This window comes from Meriones unguiculatus, chromosome 2 (genome assembly GCF_030254825.1).
Source record: "Meriones unguiculatus strain TT.TT164.6M chromosome 2, Bangor_MerUng_6.1, whole genome shotgun sequence".
NCBI lineage: Eukaryota > Metazoa > Chordata > Mammalia > Rodentia > Muridae > Meriones > Meriones unguiculatus.
The window spans coordinates 79,459,588-79,471,768 of record NC_083350.1 but is presented as its reverse complement, the minus strand read 5'-3'; positions in this window follow the sequence as shown (position 1 = coordinate 79,471,768).

The window sequence follows — 12,181 nt, the reverse complement described above, 5'->3', positions numbered from 1 at the left end:
AGGGGAAAAGGGCTTATTTAGGTTCTTAAGGACTATAAATTTTAGTATGTTTATCTTATCTTATTTGGCTAATATCCACTTATAAGTGATTGTATACCATGCATGTCTTTCTGTTTCTGGGTTAACTCACGCAGGATGATCTTTTCTAGTTCCCACCATTTGCCTGCAAATTTCATGATTTCCTTGTTTTTAATTACTGAGTAGTATTCCATTGTGTAAATATACCACAATTTCAGTATCCATTCCTCAGTTGGGGGACATGTTAGTTGTTTCCAGATTCTAGCAAGTATGAATAAAGCTTCTATGAACATAGTTGAGCAAATATCCTTGTTAAAATATTGAACAGAAATATGCCCAGGAGTGGTATGGCTGGATCTTTTTTTTTTTTTTGTTGTTACATTTTATTAACTATGTATCCCAACTGTAGCTGGTTCCCTCATTCCCTCCCAATCCCACCCTCCCTTCCTCATCTCTTCTCTGCCCCTTTCCAAGTCCACTGATTGGGAAGGACCTACTCCCCTTTCATCTGACCCTGTTTTATCAGGTATCTTCAGGACTGGCTGCAAAGTCCTCCTCTGTGGCCTAAAAGGATTGCTCCTCCCTTGGGGGGTGGGGAGGTTAAAGAGCCTGCCATTGAGTTCCTGTCAGAAATAGTCCCTGTTTCCCTTACTAGGGAAAACCATAGCTGGATCTAAAGGTAGCACTATTGCTAATTTTCTGAGAAAGTACCAGAATGATTTCCAAGTGGTTGTACAAGTTTACATTCTGACCAGTAATTCAAGAGGGTTCCCCTTTCTCCACGATCTCTCAAGCATGTGTTTTCCTTTGAGTTTTTTATCATAGACATTCTGAAGGGTGTAAGGTATCTCAGTATCATTTTGATGTGCATTTCTCGGATGACTACAGTTGTTTAGCGTTTCTTTAAGTGTTTCTCTGCCATTCGATATTTCTCTGTTGAGAATTCTGTTTAGCTCTGTACACCTTTTCTTAACTGGATTACTTGGTTTGTTGGAGTTTAACTTTTTCAGTTCTTTATGTATTCTGTATATTAGCCCTCTATCACATGTAGGGTTGGTGAAGATCTTTTCCCAGTCTATAGGCTGTTATTTTGTTCTGATAACAGTGTCCTTTGCTTTTAAGTTTCATGAGGTCCCATTTATTGATTGTTGATCTTAGTGCCTGTGCTGTTGGTTTTCTGTTCCGGAAGTTGTCTCATGTGCCAATGAGGTCAAGGCACATCTCCACTTTTTCTTCTAACAGATTTAGTGTGTCTGGCTTTATGTTGAAGTTTTTGATCCACTTGGACTTTACTTTTGTAGAGGGTGATAAATATGGATCTATTTGCATTTTTCTACATGTAGACATCCAGTTAGACCAGCAGCATTTGTGGAAGATCTTATCTTTTTTCCATTGTATGTTTTTGGCTTCTTTGTCAAAATTCAAGTATCCATAGATGTGTGGGTTTACTTCTGGGTCTTCGATTCGATACGATTGATCCACCAGTCTGTTTTTCTGACAGTACCATGCCATTTTTATTACTGTTGCTCTGTGGTACATATTTAGATAACTGCAGGAGATCTGTTATTGTACACAATTATTTTTAGCTATTCTGGGTTTTTTTGTTTGTTTGCTTTTCTAAATGAAATTGAGAATTGTTTTTCAAGGTCTGTTAAGAATTGTGGTTGCCTGCTACAGAGGGCCTCTGAAAGCCAGAAGAACAAAACAGGAAACAACCTAGGAACCTGCCACAGAGGGCCTCTGAAAGCCTCTGCTGTGCAGACTGTCAAAGCAGATGCTGATCCTGATGTACAACTGTCGGGCAGAGAGAATGGAATTTTATGTAAGAAGTGGGAAATAGTAAGAGCTGGAGAGGACAGGAACTCCACAAGGAGAGCAACAGAACAAGAAAATTTGAACACAGGGAACTTCCCAGAGACTCATACTCCAACCAAGGACTATTCATGGAGATATCCTAGCACCCTGACAATGCAGCCACTTCTGATGAGAACTGATAGACTAAGATCAGAAAGGAGAGGAGGACCTTCCCTATCAGTGAACTTGGGGAGGGGCATGCATGCAGAAAGGGGGGGAGGGTTGGACCGAGAGGGGAGGAGGGAGGGTCTTTTGGGGGGGATAAAAAATGAATAAAGTGTAATTAATAAAAGTTAAATTAAAAAATTTTAAATTAAAAAAAAGAATTGTGGTTGGGACATGCATTGAATCTGTAGATTGCTTTTGGTAGGATGGCCATTTTCACTATGTTAATTCTATGGATCCATGAGCATGGGAGATCTTTCCATTTCTGATTTCTTCTTCAGTTTCTTTCTTCAAAAACTTGAAAAATTTAAAAAAAATGTTCTTAAAAAAAACCCAAAAACTTGAATTTTTTCATGTATATCTTATTGGCAATTTTTATTCCTTCATATTTTCAATAATTCTCCATGAAGTATAAGTAGTTTTTGTTGCTATTGTTTGTTTTTCTTCTTTAACCACTTTTACTTGATTGCATTTTATGTCAGCTACACTAGGTGACTGAGATTAATAACAGTCTCTCAGCTATCCTAACTGAATATGGTGGTTACCTTTGTAAATTTATCCACTATTGTTTAATGTCTATTCATTGTTTTCTTGTAGGCAATATTTATTGATTCTACTTCATTCTGGCACTTTCCAACATGAAAAAAAAATGTATTCACATTTTGTGGTAAAATGGAGAACATTTTCTCTCTATCATGAAATTATAAAGATTTCACTATGGAGCCAACTAGTGTACTTTTTACATTTTATTCCTAAGTTCGGAAGGTCATTGTGTTTGATTTTATTGAAAACTTAACATTTTGTATAAAATGACATGAATTTTTCATTTTTGTTTCTTGTATTTTAACAAATATTTGTCACTTGTGAAGCTATATACTTGGTTACAGAATATTTATAGTGTGGAATAAAGAAAACAGAGTTGTTGCTCTACAAATGAGATAGTTTGCATAAATTATATTTCTGTTGCTGAGCTTCACACTTCTAAAATGAGAGACTCAGTTAATAGAGTCTCTGGTTATATTCTGGTTCTAAAATTAGGTAACTTTGAATCAAGTCAAACTGTTAAGTAATTTTATATTACTAATTAGTCTTCTAGCTAATTTGCTGCATTAAGTTTTCAATCATATGCAATTATAAGGGCATCCAGAAAGTAAGACATATGCTGGATTATTACATTTTTTTATCTTATTGGGTTAAATATTTACGTCTGATAAAATACCTGTACAGTTTCTAAATGTTTCATCATATTAACTTTTTAACTGTGTCTTATCCATCACTATACCACCCACACTGCACATCATGAGGAACTCAGAGAAAGATGATGCAGCCAGCCTTGATGAGATTTGGTAAGCTAGGGTCAGAGAGAATGGGAGAAGATCCTCCCTTATCAGAGGACTAGGAAAAGATCATAGGGGAAGAAGAAGGAGGGTGGGTGGGACTGGAAGGAGAAGAGGGAGGGGGCTGCATCAGGAATACAAAGTGAATAAATTGTAATAGATAATTAAATAATTCATTAAAAAATTTTCCTTAAAAAATTTGCAGATTGTCAAAAAGATCTAAATAGAGCAATACCACTTCAACTTAAAGGAACAGATTATTCAACATATTTAAGAGCACATATTTCAATCACACTAAAGAAATAAATGACTTGGATCCTAAATATCATATATTCAATTTATATGTTGAATATTTATTTTCTAAAATGTTGTGATATGGGTGGAAGAGAAACTTATAATAAATAGCTTTTCACTATAATTCAGTTTTCTTAGACACTACTATAGTATATCTATATAGTATAATATATAGTATATTTCACTGTTATTCATATTTAATTATTAAAGTATTCCTGGATGAAATGAAAATTTATCAAAAATTAACCTAGAGAATAGAAGTAGAAAATAAACTATGTGTGTGCCTGTGAGTGTATATTTTTTTTTTCTGCTAAAGAGTATGTTAAGAAGAGGCAGATGGTTTATAGATTTCACACCTTGGACTTCTTTTTTTTATAATCTTTTTTAAATTTTTTTAATTTTTCTTATTACTTACATTTTGTTGTCTATATCCCAGCTGTATCCCACTCCCTCATTCCCTCCCAATACCACCTTCCCTCCCTCATCTCCTCCTTGCCCCTTCCCAAGTCAGCTGATAGGGGAGGACTTCCTCCCCTTTCATCTGACCCTGTTTTATCAGGTATCTTCAGGACTGGCTGCATAGTCCTCCTCTGTGGCCTAACAGGACTGCTCCTCCCTTGGGGGGGTGGGGAGGTCAAAGAGCCAGCCATTGAGTTCCTGTTAGAAGTAGTCCTTTTTCCCCATACTATGGGAAACCAATAGGTTACTGAGCTACCACAGGCTACATCCAAGCAGAGGTACTAGGTTATATCCATACATGGTCCTTGGTTGAGTGTCAGTCTCAGAAAAGACCCCTGTGCCCAGATATATTTGGTCCATGTGGAGCTCCTATCCTTTCCACATCATACTAACTCCCCTTCTTTCATATGATTCCCTGCACTCTGCCGAAGGTTTGGTTATGAGTCTTAGTATCTGTTTTGAAACATTGCTAGGTAGACTTTCAGATGCCTTCTGCAGTAGACTCCTGTCATACGTTCAATACTCATCCCATTTCTCTTTCTAAGTGAGGATTGATCATCTTACCCCATGTCCGCTTTCTTGATTATCGTTTTTAGGTGTATAGATTTCGTTCTGTTTATATTATCTTATAGGTCTATATAAGCAATTATATACCGTGTTTGTCTTTCTCCTTCTGAGATACTTCACTCAGAATGATCTTTTCTAGATTCCACCATTTGCCTGCAAATTGCATGATTTCATCCTTTTAGTATTCCATTGTGTAAATAAACAATTTCTGTATCCATTCTTCAGTTGATGGACATCTGGGTTGTTTCCAGGTTCTTGCTATTACAAATAAAGCTGCTATAAACATGGTTGAGCAAATGTCCTTGTTGTGTACTTGAGCAAATTTTGTGTGTATACCTAGCAGTGGTATAGCTGGGTCTTGAGGAAGCACTATTCCTAAATGTCTGAGAAAGCACCAGATAGACTTCCAAAGTGGTTGTACCAGTTTATATTCCCACCAGCAGTGGAGGAGAGTTTCCATTTCTCCACAACCTCTCCAGCATGTGTTGTCACTTGAGTTTTTGATCTTGGCCATTCTGGTGGGCATAAGGTGAAATCTCAGGGTCATTTTGATTTGCATTTCCCTAATGGCTAATGAGGTTGAGCATTTCTTTAAGTGTTTCTCTGTCATTCGATATTCCTCTATCGAAAATTCTGTTTAGCTCTGTTCCCCATTTTTTAATTGGATTACTTGGTTTGTTGCTTTTCAGCTTCTTTAGTTCTTTATATATACTGCATACTAGCCCTCTGTCAGATAAAGGGTTGGTGAAGATTCTTTCCCAATCTGTAGGTAGTCATTTTGTTTTGAAGACAGTGTCCTTTGCTTTACAGAAGCTTTTCAGTTTCTTGAGGTCCCATTTATTGATTGTTGCTCTTAGAGCCTGTGCTGTTGGTGTTCTGCTCAGGAAGTTGTCTCCTGTGCCAATGAGTTCTAGGCTGTTCCCCACTTTTTCTTCTAACAGATTTAGAATATCTGGTTTTATGTTGAGGTCTTTGATCCACTTGGACCTTAGTTTTCTGCAGGGTGATAAATATGGATCTATTTTCATTTTTCTGCATGTAGACATCCAGTTTGACCAGCACCATTTGTTGAAGATGCTGTCTTTTATCTATTGAATGGTTTTGGTTTCTTTGTCAAAAATTGAGTATTCATGGGTGTGTGGGTTTATTTCTGGGTCTTCTATTCGATTCCATTGATCCATCTGTTTGTTTCTATGTATCCATCCAGTCTGTTTCTATGCCACTACCATGCAGCTTTTCTTAAGACTGCTCTGTAGTACAGCTTGATATTGGGGATGGAGATACCTCCAGACAATCTGTTGTTGTACAGGATTGTTTTGGAGATTCTGGGTTTATTGTTTCTCCATATGAAGCTGAGAATCTTTTTTTCACGGTCTGTAAAGAATTTAGTTGGGGTTCTGGGTTATCTCCAAGAATAGACCTTGGTTGGAGTATGAGTCTCTGGGAAGTTCCCTGTGTTCAAATTTTCTTGTTCTGTTGCTCTCCTTGTGGAGACCCAGAACCCCTGCACAGATGTAGCCCAGGGCAGTTCAGAGTCCAATTGGGTTACATAGTAACGTGAAGAAGGACTGCCTCTCTCATAATCTGATTGGCCTGTTCTTTGATCACCTCCCCCTGGGGGGGGGAGCAGCCTTACCAGGCCATAGTAGAGGACAATGCAGCCACTTTTGATGTGAACTGATGGCCTAAGATCAGAAAGGAGGGGAGAACCTCCCCTATCAGTGGACTTGGGGAGTGTCATGCATGCAGAGGGAAGAGGGAGGGTGGGATTGGGAGGGGAGGAGGGAGGGGCTTATAGTGGGATGAAGAATGAATAAAGTGTAATTGAGGAAAAATTAAAAAAAATGGGGAAAAACAATTTAAGAACCTTAAATGACTTTCAACAGTGGAGGAAAACATGGAGTTAGTCAATTTACATACAGCATGTCTTGCCCCTGGGGGCAATGGTCTCCTGAACCTACTCAGACCTTGGACACCACCACTGCTAGTTCTAGAACTGATGCAAGATGTTGCAACGAGGGGGTTAAGGCTTCTCATAATATTTCCTATAAGCCCACACCTGTTTGTTTATATCCCCCATTTTTATTCATTATTAGCCAGATAGAGCCAAGTAATTGTGGTGATGATACTTGCTTTTTTGCCCAATGCTGGAATGCTAGTGAATTTAGGTATGCCCTGGTTACTCGCATGCCTCACTGGGTGCCTGTGCCCGTTGATGCCCCTCACGCTATGACTCTCTTCAGACAGAAAAGGGATCTTGGAACTATAGCCACCATTGTTACTGCCATCTCATTGGCGGCTGTTGGAGCTACCACCGGGGCATTAGCCATGAGTCATACTGGGCAGACTGCTCAGACCCTGAATAATCATTTAGCCAATGTAGCTCATGCCTTAGTTGTACAAAAAGGAATTAATGCTCAACTAAAAGGAAGCTTGATGGTATTCAATCGGAGGATTGACCTCGTGCAGGAGCAAATTGATACCCTATGGCAAATCGCTCAACTTGGCTGTCAATGAAAATATGCTGGACTTTGAGTCACTAGCATATAACATGAAAATTTTTCCTGTGCTGCAAATCTGTCTAAACAATTGTCGAGCTATATTTTAGGTAATTGGACTGGAGAATTCGATACTACGATGGAGCAGCTGAGAGTGGCCATTATCACAGTAAATTCTACCAGAGTGGACGCAGGACTAGCCACAGGATTATCACCATGGATTGTTGCAGCCATGAATCATCTGAAGGAATGGGCGGGCATGGGAGCGTTAGCAGGCCTTCTGGTGTTGGTCTCCTTGGTTTGCCTGTGGTGTATATGCAAGATTAGAGTCTCACAACAGCGTAATGCAGCCATGATCATTCAGGCCTTTATAGCCATTGAAGCAGGACAGTCTCCCCAAGCATGGTAGGCTACCATAAAAAGCTAAAATGTTATGCTCAGGATGCGAGGCTAAGCACTGCACTCAGGGTCAGCCGCTTTGGACCCAGAGAAGAGCTTGTCTGATTGCATGCAGGTTGATGCCCCAGGTCCCGCCTCTGAGAAAAAGGTATCAGACGCTTTTTCTCAGAGGGTCTGATGCTCTTTGGGTGGATGACACCTAAATGAACATCGGTACAAAGTCCCAATTTATGTCTAATATCAGCGATCAGACCTTTACTCTTGCCTGATGAGTCTAAAACAAAAAGGGGGATCTGTAGAGAGCTGTGTAATGCCACACCTTAAAGATGGAGCTGGTTTCCACCTTCCACCTTCCCGATGGTGAGTGCTCTCTGTCACAAACAACTCCACATTTGGCTAAGGCTGAGGATCTGGCTTGCTTCCATGTATGTGGACCTATCTGCATTGCCCACGTGGCACTCTGGGGTTGGCTACCCAGAGGCTATTTAAGCTGTGGGCTGGCTTTCCCCAGGGTCAGATGATTGTTCAAGGTTCCTGAATAAACTGCATCGAAAAAGAAAAACTAGAAGATCAATTCAATTAATAATTAAAAATAAAACACATCAGTCCAAATAAAAAAATAAAAGAATTGAGTTGGTATTTTGTTGGGAATTGTGTTGAATTTGTAGATTGCTTTTGGCAGGATGGCCATTTTCACAATATTAATCCTACCAATCCATGAGCACTGGAGATCTTTCCATCTTCTGATATCTTCTTCAGTTTCTTTCTTCACAGACTTGAAGTTTTTCTCAAACAGGTTTTTCACTTGCTTGGTCAGTGTCACCCCAAGGAATTTTATGTTATTAGTGGCTATTGTGAAGGGTGTTGTTTCCCTAATTTCTTTCTCAGCCCTGTTGTCTTTGGTATACAGAAGGGCTTCTGATTTTTTTTTTTTTGAGTTGATTTTGTATGCTGCCACTTTGCTGAAGGTGTTTATCAGCTGAAGGAGTTCTCTGGTTGAATTTTTGGGGTCGCTCATGTATACTATCATATCATCTGCAAATAGTGACACTTTGACCTCTTCCTTTCCAATTTGTATCCCCTTGATCTCCTTTGGTTTTCTTATTGTTCTGCCTAGGACTTCAAGTACTATGTAGAACAGATATGGAGAGAGTGGGCAGCCTTGTCCCTGATTTCACTGGGATTGATTTAAGTTTCTCTTCATTGAGTTTGATGTTAGCTATAGGCTTACTGTATATTGCCTTTACTATGTTTAAGTATGTGCCTTGTATCCCTGATCTCTCCAAGACTTTAAACATGAATGGGTGTTGGACTTTGTCAAATGCTTTTTCGGTATATCAGGCGATGATCATGTGCGTTTTCTCCTTTAGTTTGTTTATGTGGTGGATTATATTGATGGATTTCTGCATGTTGAACTACTGTTGCATGCGTGGGATTAAGACTACTTGGTCATGGTGGATGATATCTTTGATGTATTCTTGGATTCGGTTTGCAAGTATTTTTATTGAGTATTTTTGCATCCATATTCATAACAGAGATAGGTCTGAAGTTCTCTGTTTTTGTTGGGTCTTTGTGTGGTTTAGGTATCAAGGTGACTGTTGCTATATAGAATGAGTTTTGTAATGTTCCTTCTGTTTCTATTTTGTGGAATAGTTTGAAGAGAATTGGTGTAAGCACTTTTTTGAAGGTTTGGTAGAATTCTGTGCTGAAACCATCTGGCCCAGGGCTTTTTTGTTCTTTTGGAGGGGAGACTGTTAATGACTGCTTCAATTTCCTTGGGGGATATAGGGCTATTCAGTCTTTCTACCTGATCTTGACTTAACGTTGGAAGATGGAATCTATCAATAAAATTGTCCATTTCATTTAGATTTTCAAATTTTTTGGCGTATTGGCTTTTGTAGTATGACCTAATGATTATTTGAATTTCCTCAGTGTCTGTAGTTATGTCACCCTTTTCATCTCTGGTTTTGTTGGTTTGGATAGATTCTCTCTACTTTTTAGTTAGTTTGGCTAAGGGTTTGTCTATCTTGTTGATTTTCTCAAAGAACCAGCTTTTTGTTTCATTGATTCTTTGAATAGTTTTATTTGTTTCTAATTGATTGATTTCAGCCCTTAGTTTGATTATTTCCAGCCGTCTGCTCCTCTAGTGTGTATCTGCTTCTTTTTTTTCCTAGGGTTTTCAGTTGGGCCATTAAGGTGCTTGTATGTGATGTTACGAATTTCTTCTTGCAGGCACTTAGTGCTATAAGTTTTCCTCTGAGCACTGCTTTCAATGTGTCCCATAAATTTGGGTATGTTGTTCCTTCATTTTCATTGAATTCTAGGAAGCCTTTAATTTCTTTCTTTATTTCTTCCTTAACTCAGCTGTCATTGAGTAGCAAATTGTTCAGTTTCCATGTGCGTGTCGGCTTTTTGTTATTTCCATTGTTGTTGAAGTCCAACTTTAGTCCATGGTGGTCAGATAGAATACAAGGGATTACTTCAATCTTTTTGTATCTGTTGAGGCTTGCTTTGTGACCAACTATACCGTCTATTTTGGAGAAGGTTCCATGCAGTGCTGAGAAGAAGGTATATTCTTTTGAGTTTGGGTGAAAAGATCTATAGAAACGTATTAGGTCGATTTGATTTAGGGACTCTGTATGTGCTTTTATTTCCCTATTTGTTTTCTGTCTAGTTGATCTGTCCCTTGGTGAGAGTGGGGTGTTGAAGTCTCCCACTATTAAGGTATTAGGATCAATGTGTGATTTAAGCTTTAATAATGTTTCATTTACAAATGTAGGTGCTCTTATATTTGAGGCATAGATATTCAAAATTGTGATGTCTTCTTGGTGGATTTTTCCTTTGATGAGAATATAGTGGCCCTCCTTGTCTTTTTTGATTAACTTTGGTTGAAAGTCTATTTTATTAGATATTAGGATGGCTACTCCAGCTTGTTTTCTGGAACCATTTGCTTGAAAAACATTTTTCCAGCCCTTTACTCTGAGGTAGTGTTTATCTTTGTTGCAGAGGTGTGTTTCTTGGATGCAACAGAATATTGGATCCTGTTTCTGCAACCATTCTGTTAGTCTGTATCTTTTTATTGGGGAGTTGAGTCCATTGATGTTGATAGATACTAGTGACCAACAATTGTTACTTTCTTTTGGTGTGGGATTGGTGGTGTTGCTGAGTTTCATTGCTTGTATTCTTTTGGTTTTTTGTTGTGTAGTTATCTATTTCCTCTATTTCCTTAGATGTAGTTGTTTTCTTTGGGTTGGAGTTTTCCTTCTAGTAACTTCTGTAGAGCTGGGTTACTATGTAGATATTGTTTAAATTTGGTTTTGTCATGGAATGTTTTGAATTCTCTCTCTATGTTGATTGAAAGTTTTGCTGAGTATAGTAGTCTGGGTTGGAATCTGTGGTCCCTTAAGGACTGCCTGATTTCTGTCTAGGCCCTTCTGGCTTTCATAGTTTCTGTTGAGAAATGTGCCTTACTTCTTTTTCTGTATTTGTTTGTATTTCTATGAGAGCTTTGTTTATTTCTTCTTTATTTGCCTTCATTTGTGCGGACATTTCTTTGAGAGCTTTGTTCATTTCCTCATTGTTTTCCTCAATTTTCTTGGTCATTTCTCTGAAAGCTTTATTTATTTCCTCTGTGTTCGTTTCAATTTCTTTGGCTTTTTCTCTGAGGGCTTTGTTCATTTCATTTTTATGGGTCTCTAATAGCTGGAAAAACATAGTTTTGAAGTCGTTTTCTTGTATATCCAGTGAATTGAAGTGTCCATTGGTTTGTGGGGTTGCTGGTGAGGTCATTATGTCCTGATTTTTGTTGGGTGTGTTCTTATGTCTGCCTCTGGCCATCTGGTTATTTATAACCCTCGCTGTTTGCTCCTCGAGTTTGTAGTTCAGGCTAAGATTGTCTCTTCTGTTTTCTGGACTGTTTTTTCAGGAAGATGAGAGAGGTTCACAGGTTTGGGAGTGTGCATTGTGGTTTCAGTTTTACCTAAGTAAGGAATGTGACCCTGGCACTATTCGCATGCACTTTTAGCAGGTGCAGTGTGCATGCGCGGATTCTCTGACTATTGCAGTGACCTACATGCCAAACTAGTATGCAGCTCTGTCTGGGATCCAGGGATTGTTTGCCTGGATTACACTAGTGGACCCACAGGGTGAGGCTTCAGCGTTGGGGTCACTATCCCAAGAATCCCTATGATGGCCACACTGGGGGTGTGGGTGGCACAGATCTCGTCTGGTTGCTTGCGTAGAGAGGCCCTGGGTCTGGGACAAACTTCCCTAGAAGGCTCACTCATGGTTCCCCTTGCTCTCTACTCTCCAATCTGATCCTGCTGGGGCAAATATGTGGGTAGGCTAACAGTCAGCTCTGTGGCACTGTAGCAGCAGGACTCCGTGTCCACTTGCCCTGTGTGTGGCCTCTCTGTCCTTCCCCTCCACCAGGGAAGGGTTTTTTTGGTTCGACCCGGGGTAGCGTGGGAAAGAGTTAGGTTAAGTGTCCTCAATCCCAGGTCCTGGGCCCAGATCTTTCTGCCAGAATCAGCCTGGCGCTAGAACCTATGTTTGCTGGTTCCAGGAGAATACCAGGTAAGGATGAGTGTC